Source organism: Pelodiscus sinensis, chromosome 1 (genome assembly GCF_052426305.1).
Source record: "Pelodiscus sinensis isolate ZL-2025 chromosome 1, ASM5242630v1, whole genome shotgun sequence".
NCBI lineage: Eukaryota > Metazoa > Chordata > Testudines > Trionychidae > Pelodiscus > Pelodiscus sinensis.
Genome location: NC_143052.1, coordinates 309,406,067 through 309,423,938, shown reverse-complemented (window position 1 = coordinate 309,423,938; position 17,872 = coordinate 309,406,067). Strand labels below are relative to the sequence as shown.

General features: G+C 44.5%; 1 long non-coding RNA gene across 2 annotated transcripts in view; it reads left to right on the top strand.

The window, feature by feature from the left end:
- LOC142826526 (uncharacterized) overlaps positions 1 to 6,259 on the top strand; it is a 31,790-nt gene extending 25,531 nt beyond the window's left edge. For both annotated transcript variants that reach the window (XR_012900719.2, XR_012900718.2), the window contains exon 3: positions 3,389 to 6,259. This is a non-coding gene — a long non-coding RNA (uncharacterized LOC142826526). The remainder of the gene's footprint in view (positions 1 to 3,388) is intronic.
- The last annotated feature ends 11,613 nt before the right edge of the window (positions 6,260 to 17,872 follow it).

The window sequence follows — 17,872 nt, the reverse complement described above, 5'->3', positions numbered from 1 at the left end:
TTTTAGTGATCTATTATTACTAAAACTTTCCAGTATGATGATAGACTGTGTTGTATACAAAATAAAATAAAGATACTGAGATTTGCTAGCTTTCAGTGAGTACTTGTTGCTTTTCTGTCTTTTGTGGAGATGTATACATGCAGCATTACCTGGCTGAGAGTGAAAATGTTTTTTTGTTTTACTAAACCACAAAATATATCTTGCTTTTTGTTTACAATGAGCTCTGTTCTCTGAACTACTGAATTTGTGGCCCTTTATGATTCTTTAAGTACTAAGTCAAATCTCAATGGAGCTAACAAAAAAGTGAGGAAAATTTCCTCACAAAATTTTTTAAAAATATACATTGGAAGGAAACTGCATACATTCCAATAGTATTCAAATTTAATATATTTCTAAAAATGATATTTGTACTGTGAGATAGGACAATGAGTAGATTAAAGCAGGGATACTCAACTTTGGAAGCCCCGGGGGCCACAATGATGCTCACAGCACATGCTGAGGGCGTCAACTTAAGTGTGGTTGCATATATATGCAAATATATATACAAATAGCCTCTTTCACACTTATAGGCATGAATACAAAGAGTAAGGCAAGACTACACAACACATAGACTTCATTTAAGTCAGATCTACAGATATTAATAAAATGCAATATTTACCCAATTCCCACACAGCACTTTTAATAAGCAATGAATGTCCAAGAATTTAACTACTAAAAAGCATATCAACAGAATACCCTTGCACAAGAGGGTTTTTCTTGTGCAAGAACGGGCAGTGTAGACACTCCTTCTTCCGCAAGAGCCTCTTCTGAAAAAAATGGTGCCTCATTAGGTATGCAAATGAGGCTCGGCAATATTCCATGCTTAGCCTCATTTGCATATTACTCGCACAAGAAGCCGCGAGTGTAGACATAGCCACAGTGTGTGGGTTACACCAGCATTAGACCTTGGGGTCTTCTGACTTGGAACACTGTTTAGTCCTTCAGACCACATTGCCTTATTGCTCCCTAAAGTTCCATTGCAATCGTGAGTGCTTAGCACTTCATCATGTTGGACCCCAAATACCTCACCTGGACACTTAGTTGATTGCCATCTGCCAACATGTTGGTTTAAGTGACTTGCTTATAGGAACTCTGTGGCAAAAGCAGGAGCAGTACTGAGCTTTCCTGTATGCAATTCAATACCTGAACTGCAAGGCTATCCTTTCTCTTCTTGCAGTGCTTTGCCTCATTCTCTGCACATCTTCCAACTTCTAGAGCAAATGAGTCAGAGAACCTACAAATAACCGGATTCACCAAATAGCGTTGATTCATTTCCTGAGTATCATCCATTTTCTGCACTAAATGAGGCAAGGGTCCTGTGGAAAAAGACTACCTGGATACAGTGTGCTGCACAGCCAAAGTTAATTGTGGCAATTCCCAACTTTTGAATGCTTGGCTTCACAACCTACATAACATTGTTTTTAACGTTGTCAGGCGTTTCGGATTTTTTAAAAAGAAAAAGATAAAAACAAATTCTATTCTGAAATTGTTACACTCTTCTCATGCATTGTTGGCAGGGTTTTTTCCCTTAATTCAACTCAACTTAAACTACAAGGCTAACTAATTTAGCTAGCAGTAAGGCTGTTATCTCTCAGGAAAGTGATCTTGCTGGAGGAGAGAGGGGGGAGTGCTTTGGAACATGTTCTGGATCTGAGACGTAGTCATGGTGAAGCCCAAACTGGCTTCTCTTGCATGCCTCTCCCCCCTCACACCAAGAGGTTATCTGTTCATGAGCTTCTCAGTTCAGGGTGTGCTGCGCCATAGACCAGCCTTAGATTAGCATTCATGGTCAGTTTGACAATGCAAACAATAGAAGGGAAATGACAGTTTTCATACGTTTCTTAGAAAAACCTGAACAGAAGTTCATGAGACAAATAAAAGGCACTTCTCTGGCATCAGGGCTTTCTCCCTGCTGAATATCTATGACCCTTTGCAAACAATAGGGTTGCTAGAGCTTCACCAATAATAATAATAATTGCAAATATTTCTTCTGATGGGAAATGTTAGACAACTTTTAATATGGGTTGCTCCCAGCTCTTTCTGTAGTTTCCTTCCCAGACATGCCTTTTTTACTGTGTTTATGAACTGTCTACTCAAAATGGCACGTACAGTTTGGTGCCAGAATAGCAATATCAAAGATTGCAAACTAATTTACATTTTTGCTGCTACACTCCAGGATTGGACATAAATGACACATTTTCTGTTCTGTTACTGTGTCATTGAATCAGTCAAATTTTTGTTGATACTTTACCTTGTTTATGTGGATGGTACAGAAAATCACTTGTCTCACTGCTGATTTTTTCTAGAAGACCTTATACTTCCTTCTCCTTTCATCCTTTTCTCTGGTTCATGCACAGTCCTTTCTATAGAAGTACTATTTGCACAGGGACTGTAGCAAAATAAGTGGTACCATAAATATGGTTCAGAACTAGTCAGAAAAACTTTGATAGAACCATTTTCCATCAAGAAATACAGTTCCATCAATTGAAATGTTTTGTAAAATGATGTCACTTTTGCCAAAATTTCTTTGTGAAGCAAAAACAAAACAAAAAATCCTGAAAAAGTCAAAATGTTTTATTTTGATATTTTTTAAATGAAATATTTTTATTTGAATGACTTCCTGTTTTTAAACTTTTTCAATTTTGTAATATCAAATTAAAAGTAGTTTTCCTCCCATATTTTTCCTTTGAGAATTTTGGAGTTTCATTTCAATTTGAAATAAAGCCTACTTTTGAAATCACAGAATGCTTTGTGAGCAGAATTTTCATCCTCCTGCCCTATTCAGGACTTTTTGAAGTATAATTATGATATTCTAACTACAAGTGGGGTTTGAAATAGGGTTTTAATCAGTTCTAAAATACATTGTTGACATTCCCACATTGTAGCTACTAGATTGACATTTTTGCCTTGTCCCTTTTGATCTTTCACCCTTCCAACCCCCTGCCTTGAGCCTCACGTACAACACACTTAAATCCCCCCCTTATCCTCCGCCACAACCTCCTGCTCGGAGGTCCACCCTGAGGAGTTTGCAATATGACAGTACCTTTAAGAAGTAACTTATAAAACAACAAATAGTCTGGTAGCACTTTAAAAAATAACAAACCATGTAGATGGTATCAGAAGTGGGCTGTGCCCACGAAAGCTCATGATATTATCTACATGTTTTGTTAGTCTTTAAAGTGCTACCAGACTATTTGTTGTTTTTTAAGTGTATCCTGTACAGACTAACTCAGCTACCCCCTGAAGCCTTTAAGAAGTTTAAGTTACTATCACCCCTGGTTCTGAATGTAAACTTTCACTTTTCAATGTGACTATACTGATAATGTTGCCCCATGTGTTTTATCTGCAGCTGTTGCTTACTGCGGTCTTGAGGGGTTTCTGCCTCTACTCATGAGGAACACCTGAGCCAGATAAGGAGGCGAAATAAGAGGCTTTGGGGAGACCCATACAATGAGATCCTGCAAACCAGTGATGCTTCACAATGTGAGCAAAGGGCATGGAGAGTGGACATTGCAGACAGCCTGAAGAAGGAAAATGTGAACAGGCAGAGGAGCCGACAGAACTGCTGAGGCCATGGGCAAGGTGGGGTGGAGAGCCCATCTCCGCACACTCAGAAGGGGTGGGGTCTCAGGCAGAAAGAGTGAGGCGAAAAGCAGCCAGACCTCAGCACTAAGCATGTTAAATGGTGGTTAACTGAGTAGTCGAGCATTTCCATTGACTCCTCGACTAGTCAATAGGCACTTCTGCATTTCTCCTTTGAAATGTACAAGAGTCCCCCATGGGGGCTCTTGTATATTTTAAAGGAGGAATGTGGAACTCTGCACACAGCCCGGGGCCAGCGAGAAGTCCTGCTGACTCCGAGCTGATGTACAAGAGTCCCCAGTGGGGGCTCTTGTGCACTTCAAAGCCATGGAGCTCGGGGTCAGAGGGGGACTCCTCAGATGACCCCAGGTTCTGGGGAAATGCCACATGAAGCCCGGAATCAGCTGGGGAGTCCCCAGCTGACAGCGGGCTCCACGGCTGCCCCTTTGAAACATGGAGGCAGCCTTCAAAGGGGCAGCTGCTGCACAGCTGATTGCGGGCTCAGCTGTGCAGCACTGCCCCTTTGAAATGTCAAGTCTGCATTTTAAAGGGGCAGTGCCGCACAGCTGAGCTGAGGATCAGCTGTGCGGTGGCTGCCCCTTTGAAATGCCACCTTAGCATTTCAAAGGGGAAGCGCCGTGAAGCCTGGGGTCAGCTGGGCACTCCCCAGGTGATCCTGGGCCCCGTGTAGCATTTCAGCAGAGCCCGGGATAAGCAAATGCTTATCGGATAGTTGACTAGTCCTTAACATCCTTATTCAGCGCTGCCCACACCACCCCCACCAGCCAGCCTTTAATGCCTTCCAGTGCACACCACTCAGGCTCTGGAGGTGATTTAAAGAGCCCAGGGTTCTGGTCATTATCACAGTAGCAGCAGCTGCGAGCCCTGGGTCCTTTTGAATTGCCAGGCCCCAGGGTAGTTGTCCCCTTTGCTCCACCCTGTCGGTGGGCCTGCGGACAGGAGGAAGGCTAGGAAGACCCAGCAGGAAAAAGAGGGAGAAGTCTTAGGACATAATGTGCCTTTTCTGGCAGCAACCACAGATGCTACAGACCTACAAGTCCAACAATTACAGGGTCACCTCTCTTTGCAGTCCATGAAGAACTCCATTACAGCACCACTTTTCACCCACCACCCCAGGATTGAACACTGTATCAGTGGCTGCATTCCTATATTTGCCACTCCACTCCTCTTTACATGCACTGACCTGGGAAAGCATGGGTACTGCACATGTCAGTAAAGTTGACACAAATGTTTTTTTCCTTTGTTAAATTCTGTTCCATTAATTTTATTAAGTTTTTAATCTACCTGCTTTTAAATGGAGCAGATTTTTTTGCACTGGTTTTATTACTGAATAAAATTCTATTCTTTGGAAAATAATTCATTTTTGTAAGTTTACAACTTACGCTGCAGAGTGCCTAGTAGTTCTGAAATTACCCACTTCCTTTTTACTGTACAGTGTGACACAACTCACAGGATCAGTGACAAACACAGTGTTATAATTATAAATGTGCCGCAAGCACTGCAAAATTAATAGGCACAGTGACAGTGCTATATTCATAGGTGTACACTGAGAACCACACAATTCCTAAATGGCCCTGGAATAACAGGGCCAGGAAGAGCACAGTACTCCACAACACATTATTGAGGCTCACTGTTAAAAGTGCGCTTACAAAGCCTTCCTGAGCTGGGATTAATGCACTTTGTGGAGGGTGGTACTGTAGCTACAGAGAGAACTTGCATCTTGGGCTCCTTGGAAGCAGGCCTGTCCACTGAAGCTGGTAGTTCTAGTGTAGGCATTAAGCTTGTGCCCAGAATTATACCATCTGCTTGAAGGCTCTGTAAGATAAGCTGCACCTGAAGCCTGATGTAATGTTCTAAGTCAGATCCAAGACACAGCTTCATGGCACACTGTGTCCAAAGCAAAGCAAATATCTGAAATGGACATCAGATTCAGGAATAGTGCAGCACCTAAATAACATTTCTTGAATCTCTTTTTGCTGTTGGAGCCAGGCATGGTTTCTACCTGGCCCAAAATAAGGCTGCACGGAAGCCTTAAAAGAAGCATATTATTTTTTTCTGCGTGTAAAGAGTAAAGAAACCAAAGGAACCTATGTCAATACAAACAAAATTCCATTAGTGCTACCTACCAAGAAAAACTGAATTGCTGACATTTTGCATTGTATCCAGATAAAATGCTATCTGTATTTAGTGAATGTAGGGAACACATTTCCAGACAAATTTGTCTTTTTATCTCCACATTTTACCCACTATTCAAACTGCACAGTGTGGGTATAGCCTCAATTTTCACCATGGAATCTATTGCATTTTCCTGAATATCTTGTATCTGTGCATGACGAAAGAAGCAAAAATATACCCTATTTCCTATAATTTGCTTGTAAAGCACTTCAAAGGTGAGCACTACATAAGTGCTAAGTCTGATTAAAAGCATACTGACAATCTGTAGAAATTATGTAATCCCCTCCAGAGCTCAAATGTCAATGGAAATCATCTTGATTTAGAAATCAAAGCTTGTCAAGGAATTCACTGCAGCAGTACCAGTTACCCCAAATGCCTCTCCCTGGGTATGTCTACACTACCCCGCTAGTTTGAACTAGCGGGGTAATGTAGGCATACCGCACTTGCAAATGAAGCCCGGGATTTGAATTTCCTGGGCTTCATTTGCATAAGCGGGGAGCCGCCATTTTTAAAACCCCGCTGGTTCGAACCCTGTGCAGCGCGGCTACACGGGGCTCGAACTAGGTAGTTCGAACTAGGCTTCCTATTCCAAACTACCGGTACACCTCGTGGAACGTGGAACGAGGTGTACCGGTAGTTCGGAATAGGAAGCCTAGTTCGAACTACCTAGTTCATGCCCCGTGTAGCCGCGCTGCACGGGGTTCGAACCAGCGGGGTTTTAAAAATGGCGGCTCCCCGCTTATGCAAATGAAGCCTGGGAAATTCAAATCCCGGGCTTCATTTGCAAGTATGGTATGCCTATATTACCCTCCTAGTTCGAACTAGGAGGGTAGTGTAGACATACCCCCAGTCTGTTTTCTCCTGCCATTACTACAGATGCTTTTTCTCAGGCCACCACCTCCTTTAGCTGCTACTTCCACTCCCCAGCTACCACCTCATTCAAAATATCTGCTCACTCAGGGTGAGTGGTGAAATGGCCTTCTCAAGCCCTGCTATCTAGATAATAGTTAGGGCCATGTCTACACTGGAAAGTTTGGCGACGAAAATGCAGTCGACATGCAAATGTTGTCAAAATGAAAAACTCACCAAACCTGTTTTTCTGCCACCCTCTGTCGACAAATTATGGCCACATTGTTAGGTTCCCATATCAATAGAATAAGCAAAGCAATGTGGGTAAGCATCCCACAGTGCCTGGTGTCACCTTCAGTCGCTAAGCACTGTGGGAACGTGCAATGTAGTGCTAGACATTTTGGAAATGTGAAAAACTTCCGATCAGCCACCTCTTTGCTTCCCAGCCTTCCTGTAGCTTTCTGCTTACTTTTGTATCATTTGAATGGCAGTCCTTACTGTGCACTCCAGCAGCTACTGTGAAAAATCATGGATCCCGGACTTCTCTCCCATGTTGTCCAATGTGCTTAGAACAACACACATCACAGCACAGCTACTTATGCACTGAAGAGCAGAGGAAAATGACTTGGATGTGGACGACAGGGACAGCAGCGAAGTGATATTGCATTGGGCTTTCACGGAGCAGCTTTGCAGAATAGTGTCGCTTTTGGGTTAGGGAAACTAGCACTTAGTGGTGGGATAACATTGTCATGCATGTGTGAGATGAAGAACAGTGGCTACAAAACTTTCAGGTGCATAAAACAACCTTTCTGGAGCTGTGTGTTGAGCTGGCTCCTGAACTGCAGCACAAGGACACCCGAATGAGAACTGCTCTTAGTAGAGAAGCATGTTGTGATTTTTTTGTGGAATCTGGTAACTCCTGATTGCTACGGTTCAATTACTAATCAGTTCGGAGTGGGGAAGGCTACCATGCACTTATGGAAGTGTGCATGACAATAAATTGTATTTTGTTGCTTAGGACTGTGACTCTGGGAAATGTGGATGACATTGTGGCTGGCTTTGCAGAAATGGGCTTTCCAAACCATCACAGGGCAATCGATGGCACACACATTCCCTTCAGTGCCATCCCACCTTGCCACAGATTATATCAATTGGAAGGGGTACTTCTCCATGGTGCTTCAGGTGCTTGTGGATCACCATGGGCATTTCACAGACGTATATTCAGGGTGGTCTATAAAGGAGCATGACAAACACATCTTCAGGGACAGTGGCTCGTACAGAAAGCTGCAGGCTGGGATTTTCTTTCCAGACCAGAAGATTACAGTGGGGGATGTGAAAATGCCCATAGTGATCCTATATGATCAGGCTTACCCCTTACAGCCCTGGCTCATAAAGCCTTACAGGGGACACCTGAACAGCAGTAAAGAGCAGTTAAACAACAGGCTAAGCTGCTGTCCCATGGTCGTTGTGTGCCTTTGGCACATTGAAAGGGGCTGTAGGTATCTTTATGGCAAACCGGACCTTTTGGAAGATAGTATCCCCAAGGTGGTGACCACATGCTGTTGCTTACATAATACGTGTTAGAATACAGGCTCATATGTAGGAATTTCTGGGGCAGAGGTACTTTTTTTCTAAATGTGGACCACAACAGTGTGAAAGCACTCCCCACACCATGGTGCCCCAAGTTAGCATGCTCCAAATGATGGTTTAGTACAGAGCTGCTCCCTGTAGCAATGTGCTACCAGTAGCAGTTTCTGATTTGTATGACTGTAAGGAAATGCTCCTGTAAGATATTGCTACCAGAAGTAGCACAACCCTACAGGGAGCAGTTACAGTTTTTTTTTTTGTATAGAACTGCTCCCTGTAGGACTATGTTACTGGTAGTAGTTACTGATATGTATGATTACAAGAATCTGCTATTATATGACATTGCTACTGAATGTAGAACAGTCATGCAGGTAGCAGTTATATACATATAGGCTGGGTCTAGACTGGCATGATTTTCAGCAAATGCTTTTAATGGAAAAATTTTTCCAGTAAAAGCATTTGCGGAAAAGAGCATCTAGATTGGCACAGACGCTTTTGTGCAAACGCACTTTTTACAGAAAAGCATCCATGCCAATCTAGACGCGGTTTTGCGCAAGAAAGCCCCAATTGCCATTTTCGCCATTGGGGCTTTTTTGCGCAAAACACTTTTTAGCTGTCTACACTGGCCCTCTTGCGCAAATACAAAAGAGGGCTTTTTCCCCGAACAGGAGCAGCATAGTATTTGCTCAAGAACACTGACAATCTTACATTAGATCGTCAGTGTTCTTGCACAAATTCAAGCGGCCAGTGTAGACAGCTGTCAAGTTGCCAGTCTAGACGCAGCCATAAAGTGTAGGAAATGGCTATTGTAAAATACTAATACCAGATCTAGCAAATTCCTATAGACAGACTAGTGATTGTTATCATATTTCAGTCTTCTCTCACAGTACTCCAGTTGGAGTCTTAATCAGCGTAGAGTAGAGCTCAAGAATTACTTCTTGTGACTTTCTTACAACACTGATGTTTGCTTTTTTTCCAGGAGTTTTATGCCGTTGATTCATATTTAGCTTGTGGCCCAAAGCACTTGCAAACCCTCCCAATGTGTTATCGTTCACAACCTTTATAAGTACACTCTCTAAGCAGAGGCGACTGGTAAGGGGGGACCTGGAGGGCTGGGGTAAGGGCCGGACAACCTCCACCCCTGCTTCTCCTTTCCCCAGCTCTGCCCTTCCCCTGCCTCATCTTTGCACATACTAGCAGCAGCAGGGAAAGCACAGTAAGGTGGCTGCAACTCTCTTTGCTCCACTTCTGCCCATGCATTTTGGGGGATTGTGACTGTCACATAAAAAGTCGTATAGAAGTCCAGCAGCTTAGCAGGCCTGGGATGGAAGTTTTCATCCTTTAAGTACATAGCCTGGAACCCTACAAGTACAAACAGCAGCTGGCCCTTATTAGCTTTAACCCATGCCTTGAGCTTGGAAACTACTAAACTCGGTAAACAAGTTTGACCTTGGGCTCAGCTCATTGAGAGTATTAAGTGTGGCACTGAGCCAGTGCGCGCACACCCGGTTAACAACTGTAGTATAACTGGTGTAGGGAGTCCCATGTCCAGTGAGTCTCACCACGGACCTAGAAATCAAAGGGTGCCCTGGATTCCCCCACCTGGAGCCACATCCACTGTGGCCTGGTGTGAGGTGACAGGAACAGGACTCCCCACAGACTGAAGAGGCGTAAGCATTTCTAAGTGTCTATTACTCTTTTGTGGATTGCTCTGCCTGTGTTTATTGATGTGTCACTTTGTGGTAGCAAGGTAACCATTTGGCAGTGTTAACCCTGTAATAGTAATGATGTAGTGAGATTAATAAAAGCAACTATCCCTAATCAACTCTGTTGTGAAGCGAATCCATAATCCCGTTTGGCCATGGCCCTGTGATTTAACAGTGACCACTTGTGACCACCTGCCACCCCGTCTCATTCCTGCCTCAAAACCATTATCTAAAGCATCGATGAAGATTTTAAACAGAAATGTATCTAAAATGTATCCCTGCAGGACGCTGTTCATTATGTCCTTCCAACGTGACTGTAAACTACTGATAACTACACCATGGGCACTATTTTCCAACCACTTTTGCACCCACTTTATTGTAGCTCCATCTAGGTTACTTTAGTATAAAAAATTTTACTAAAGTCAAGATAAACCATGACAACCACTTCCTTCCCTACCATCCACAAGACTTCTTACTTTGTCTCTCCTAGACAGTTGGGATTAGGAACCAGGGCAGCGGTCTGATAAGAGTCTTTTAAATACTCAAAAAGTATTACACAATCCCTCCAACTCTGCATGTCAGATATTTCACAGCATTCTGTCTCCTGTCCGTATAGCAGTACAGATAGTGAGGGACTGCATATCTGGCAGTGAAAGCCAATGAATTAGAACAGCTGTACCTTTAAGATCACAGGCAGGAAGCTGCCCTATGCTCCTACACAGCTCCCAGAGAGGAGTTATAAAACCCCCTCTCTGCCCCCCACCTCTGCCTTTGCACACTCAGCAGGTGATTCATCCCCCTGGGGTAACTGTTCCCCCTGCTGTCCCTCTCTATGTGTGGGGCAAAGCCCCCACATAGCCGCTGGCAGAGTCTTCCCCTGGAACTAAACCCCAGCTCCTACCCCCACTTCCTAATTTTTTCCCCCTCTACCGCCTCACCCTAAAGTGGCTTGATCCCCCCAGGCCAGTAAATTTCTGCCCTCTGCTCAGAACCTGGCCAACCCCTTCCTCCGTTTTGCCCCATCTCTCTTTTTAACCCCTGTAAAGTGTAGTCAGCAGAAACTTATAAATAGTGTGGGCAGGGCGAAGGGCAGTGGCTTCAGCAGAGCTACTGAGCATGCTCTGTGCACCTGGTTTAAATAATTAAATAAAAGCAGATTTGAGCAAGTTATGAAATCCCTCTGCCATGGACACTCTTTCCCCCCCGTCCCCCAAAGATTGGTGCCTTATTGCCACTGGGGTAACTGTTTTTACCACTTCTGCCCTGCCTGTGCTGGGGCTTTGCTCTGTGTCCCTACAGCAGTGGAGCTTACCAGCTGCTGCTCCCCCCATCAGCCCTGATGTTGCCCCAGCACCGATTCTAATGCTGCCTGCCGCCACTTCACCCCCTTGCCCAGTCAATTTGCACCCCTCTCTGTTTAGCCCCCCTTCTCCCATTTTAACCTGTAAAATGTAGTCAGCAGAAACTTATACAAAGGAAGGGCAGGGGTTTCAGCAGAGCTATTGAGCATGCGCAATACATGTGAGCATACTTAGTAACCTTAAATTCTCCCTAAGCAGCACAGTCCTAGGGAGCAACTCTCTACAAACCACCAGCTAGGGAAAGGTAAGAGCAGAGCACTGCCTGAGCCTCCCTCCCCATGCTCCGGCCAGCCGGGGAACGCTGTGCCTGATTTCTCCCTTCCTCACCCAGGAGCAGCAGGGAATCAGCCCCAGCCTTTCCCCGACTAGCTGGAGCATGGGGGAGGGAGGCTCACGCAGCGTGCCCACTCCTGCCTTCCCCCAGATGGCTGAAGCATGTCTACATGGAGGCTTATGGGGGGGAGGGGTTGCTTTTGCACCCTTCGCACCCCCTCTGCATACGGGCTTGGAGTAAGGAGTGAAATGTTTGCCCGTGGGAGGCACTGCACCTGGAGGCATAGTTTGAACAGCCAGACACTCGTGCTGTTAAAGGAATGCATAGGGTGGCTATCAATATCAGGGGGGCTCAGAGGAACCACTTTGACAACTAGGGGCACTGACATTTCTGTATGTTGCATCTCTGCCTCATCACTCTGTTCATCCTGAGTTAGTCATTCCCATGAAATCAAGGGATGTTACAGCCTTCCATGGGGGCCAATATGATTGGTGTGGGTTGTGTCACACAAAATAAACTCATGGAAACCTTAATCACATTTGTCTTTATTGATCTCTTTCAAATATGGTGACAAATATAGGGTAAATATTTGGTGGTAAGGGTTATTGGAAAACCTCACAATTGTGTTAACATCCAGCTGTCAAAGTCACAGCTGCTGTGATGGGGAGCAGAGTGTGTTGGAAAATAGCCATTACCTGATTGAGAAAATGAGTGTGTGGGCATAGAGGGAGGGTTGCTGTGAAAAGAATTCTGCATGTGCTGATAGGGAGGCCTTTGGTTCTGTTTAATCTGCATCTTGATAAAACATTTCAGCATCTCATTTTGATCTTCCATGAGCTTTAGCATGTGCTCAGTAGCTTCTGTTCTGACTTTCATCTCTCTAGCCCTCCTTTGCTCTCTTTAAAGCACTGAATTCTGCATAACGTCCTTGGACAGATCTTCTCTCATCCTCTGAGGTTTTTCCCTTAGTTGACAGAGTTTGTCTGTGGGGTGGGAGGGAGGCCTGCCTGACTTCTCAAGATCTGATCTATAAAAGTAACCATTAACAATAGAGTGATTGTACTGTTCCTGATAAAGATGGTAACACTTCACTAACATGCACGTCTCTGAAAAAAACTGGCCACTATTATTCTTACCCTAGAGGCAAACATAGATCTCTCCAGACCCTTTGATCCTGGTGAGTTTTAAAGGTACGGGAAGGAGGAGAAGGAGTGCTGGGTATGGGGCCTGTGAAGGAGCTAAGTCCTGCTTCCTTGTCTCTTGCAGCCCCACTGGACCACACAGCCTCCCAGTCGTCCTCTTACGGTGTTTTTACTTTCACTTTAAGGCTCTCTGACCTATCGAGGTTCAATTCAGTCTCAGTGCTATGGGCTTTATTCCCACCAATAGCAGTCGGGATAGGGGGACTTGGACCCACCCTCTCTCACAGGTCCCAGCCCAGGGCCCTAAGGACAGGTTCAGTTAAGCTCCTATCCAGCTGATGGGGCTTCCGGCGGTAACACACCAGCCCGTGGGCTCTTAGAAAGAAAGCCCCGCTCTGAGCAACTTTGTACCCCAGTGTAGTTACACAACAGAGTGGGGATCGTTATTCCCACACAGCCGCTGTATTTGACCCAATTGTCAACGGGCTGCTCGTACCCAGCTTCTTCCTTCTCGCTATCTCATTCCCCCCCTTCCTTCACCTCTGTCCCCTCTTCTCCTACTCCCAGCGCCACCTCCCTCCGCTCCCCGTTCTCCTCCCTTTTTCCCTTCTCGCCATCCACTTTTGTATTTCCCACCGGCCTTCTGGCGCCGGCCCCTCCCTGCCATGCCCACCCTGCAAGTCTCCCAAGGCCTCACTGCCCTACATCACTCTCGGGCGCACTGTTGATGCGGCCGCAGTGCACACACCCCTGAAGCCATGTCGTTCAGCCCTCCTGTGGTGTGGGAACACAGCGCACAGATGGCGGTCTGTGTACCGCGGTCCCCCTGAAATATGGGGATCAGGGTGTGGGCGAATCTGTCCCGTTACACCCAGGGAACAGGCTGTGTAGGGTGTGGGGAGAGTCCGTCCCATGCTGGTGGGGTGGGTTGACCCCATCACAGGGCCCCAAAAAAGTATAGTTACACGCTTGTACAGCAGGTATACATGGAAACAATTTGTAATAATCCTACCCTTGTACACAGGCTGCCATGACTCTGGCTGACATATCCTTGCTGAAGATTAACAGGCAAGGATGTGAGTGGGAGGCATTCCTGACTTCTCAAGGTCTGATCTGGAAAAGTAACCATTAACAATAGCTAAACTCTGCGGTTCTGACAGCACAGTTTGAGGAATGGTTTGGGAGAGTGTCATGCCATGATGGTGGGGAAATGGCAGTCTTTCCATGGAATCTCCATGAGAAAATTAATAAGTACATCAGAAAAAGCTTCAACAGCCTTTCTCAGCAAGAGTACTTTTAACAAGGGGTAAGATAAATCTTGTTTAGGGTGAAAAATTAGTCTATTAATAAATCTCAAGGGGTAGCTGTGTTAGTCTATAACTTTAAAAATGAATTGCCCTGTGGCACCTTAAAGACTAACAAAACTATATAGAATCATGAGCTTTTTTGGGTAAAAACCACTTCATCAGTCACTCAATCATGGATTTAAAAGTAACCCATTCTACAATGGAATTTTACTAATCAATTACAGAGAAAACTGGAATTCATCTACAAGATTAACACTGTTACCCTGGGCTTGAATAAAGACATTAGCTCAGTGGTGGGCAAATTCGCAGGTCTTCAGGGTTAGTCCCTGATGGGCCCCCACCTCTATGTTTACCTGTGCCTTTACAGGTAACAGAGGATCACAGCTCTGGTTGGCTGTGAATCACTGTTTGCAGCCAATGCAAGTGGTGAGAAGTGGCATCATGGTCCGCAATGCTTCCCACTACTCGCATTGGCTGAGATCAGTAATTTGCGGCCAACCAGAGCTGCGATTCTCTGATACCTGCGGAGCTGCAGGTAAACATAGTGTTGGCAGCCCGCCAGGGACTGACTCTATGGGCTGCTATTTTTTTTATTACTCACCCCCTGCATTAGCTGGTTGGCATATTCCAAAGCCAATCTCTCCTGCCTTTACCATCTGCATTTTCACATCAAAAGCTATGAATGGGACACATCCAGTCCAATAATTAATATTCTATTAAAATTATTTGAGGGGGTCAACAGGCATGTTGACAAGGGTGATTTAATGGATACAATGTACTTAAATTTTCAGAAAGCCTTTGACAAGCTCCCTCATCAAAGGTTCTTAAGCAAACTAAGCTGTCATAAGAGGGGAGGTCCTCTCATAGATTAGTAACTAGTTAAAAGATAGAAAACAAAATGTAGTATAACCCTTCTGTCAGGTGAAGCTAGCAGCAGCCAGGGCCAGGTTCAATACCTAGGGCTACGTCTATACTGCGCTGTTTTGCGTAAGAAATATGAAAATGAGCTGAAGCGTGGCATGTCGCTGTGCCTCATTTGCATAATTAATGAGCAGCCGCTTTCTGCGCAAAAACCCCCTCTTGCGCAAGAGCTGTTCTTCCTGAAAAAAATCAGAAAGAGAAAAAAAAAAAAAGCAGAAAGCGCAAAAAAGCGGCCACTCATTAATTATACAAATGAGTCGTGGTGATATTCCACGCATTGTCTCATTTGCATATTTCTTGTGCAAAACAGTGCAGTATAGACGTAGCCTATGTGTTCCTTTTCATCCATGCAATACAGAACTAGCTCGAGCTCCCATCCAGTAAAGATGGGAAATTCACATACCGCCCTGGGTGTCTCTGAGCGGCAATGCTTTCCCACTCTTAAGCACAGTGTCTGAGCATAGAAAAGAAACAATTTCTCAAAAGAATACATGGTTTTCAAGACACAGTATTCACTGAGAAGAAACTTTTAATAAAAGGGAGGGAAGTAACTGGGCATTCTCATAACACAAGAGCTAAGGGGTCACCAGATGAAATTAATAGGCAGCAGGATTAAAACAAACAAAACAAAGTACTACTTAACACAATACACAGTCATCCCATGGATCTCTTTGCCACAGGATGTTGTGAAGGCTAAAGCTATAATAGGCTTCAAAAAACAACAGGTAAGTTCATAAAGGTTAGGTTCAGAAATGACTATTAGCAGGATTGGCAGGGATGCAAAACCATGATCTTAAGTGCCTCTAGCCTCTATTTGCCGGAAGCTGGGAATGGGCAACAGGGGGTGGATCACCTGAACCTGTTCTGTTCATTCTCTTGGGGGCATCTGGCATTGGCCACTATTGGAAAGCAAGATACTGGGCTAAACTGATCACTGGTCTGACCAAGTATGGCCATTCTTACATTCTTATCCACTGGCAAATAAGTTCCTCATATTCCTATACAAGGGAAAATCAGAAAGTCAATGAACTATGGAAACTATACAGAGCCTGTTCTAGAAATACCAAAGGTACTGAAAGGAAATCTGATTTTACAAAGAGTCTCCCAAACAATCAGTCTCAAAGGGGTCGCTATGTTAGTCTGTACCTTCAAAAACAATGAGAAGTCCTGTGGCACCTTGGAGACTAACAGATTTATTAGGGCATAAGCTTTCTTGGGTAAAACCCACATCATGAAATGAATTGGTATGGAAATTTCAGAGGCAAAGGAGTATGTGTATAAAAGTACAACAAAAGAAAGAAGTTACTTACCTAGTATAGAACCAGGATTAATGAGGCTAATCACATTAGGGTGGAAGTGGCTCATTCACAGCAGCTGATGGTGAGATGTGAATACCAAGAGAGAAATTGCCTTTGTAGTGGGTTAATCAGTTTAAATCTTTATTCAGGCCTAATTTGATTGTACTGGATTTGCAAATGAATTGGAGTTCAGCTGTTTGTCATTGTAATTGGGTTTTGAAGGATTTTTTTTGTAGAAGGATGACACGTTTTAAATTCATTACTGAATGTCCAGGGAGGTTAAAGTGTTCCCCTACGGGTTTTTGTATGTTACCTTTCTTGATGTCTGATTTGTATCCATTATCCTTTGGCACAGAGACAGTCCACTTTGGCTAATATACATGGCAGAGGGACATTGCTGACACTTGATAGCATATATCACATTTGTGGATGAGCCCTTCATAGCGTGGCTTATGTGGTTATGTCCTGTGATGGTGTTGTTTGTTGTATAGATACGTGACAGAGTTGGCAACAGGGTATGCTGCAGGGATAGGTTCCTAGGTAAGTATTTCTGTGATGTGTTTTATGGCTGCTGGCGAGTATTTGCTTCAGATTGGGGGGCTATCTATGGGTGAGGACTGGCCTGCCTCCCAAATTCTGTGAGACTGAAAGATTGTTTTCCAGGATAAGTTGTAGATCGGGGAGGGGAACCTCCAATGACATGGCCCCGACTGAGATACGGAAAAGACACTCCTCACATTCTCCTTGCACACCAGAGTCCAGTGGGGCCCAGGCTAGTAGATTGGGTGCTCCAGCCTCACAGAAGCGGGGGAGTGGAGCACCAGCGTAGGCTCCCCAGTGCTGGAAGGAGGAGCCTTAAGCCTCGGGGGCTGGATCCAGGCAAGCTCGGGACCACATCCAGCCCCCACAGGCCTTAGGTTCCCCACCCCTGTTGTAGATTGTCAGTGATGAGCTGGAATCATTTTAGCTCGGGGCTGTAGGTGATGACCACTGGTGTTCTGTTCTTTTCCTTATTAGGGCTGTCCTGAAATAGGTGACTTCTGGGTACTCATCTGGCTTTGTCAATCTGTTTCTTTACTTCCCAGGTAGGTATTTAAGTTTTTAGAATGCTTGATAAAGATCTTGTACATGTATGTCTCTGTCTGAGGTGTTAGAGCAGATATGGTTGTATCTTAGAGCTTGGCTGTAGACAAGAGATAGTGTGGAAGCTAGAGGCATGTAGGTAAGAAACAATCAAAACATCCACATGGTGCAGAGAATCAATACCTATCCTACAATCATATTACACAGGATATATCTCATTTTCTAAACCATTGGCCCTAGACCACCATTGACAGTCAGATTAGGGACAAAGTTTGTAAATGCCTTTCCATTTCATTCCTCTCCAATTCTCAAAGATAATTGGAAGAAATTTGGTATAACCACAGATACCACCTCCTATGCAGAGGGCCAAAGAAGTAGTCCCTGCACATCTGTTTTCAAGTGTGTACTCTGTTTTTGGAGGTAAGAGATTAATGGATTCCCAAAGGCAATGCCAGAACTTAAACTTTTAAATAGTTGCACAAAACCTTCCTTCAGGATGGAAACATTAACTTCATAATATTAAGACT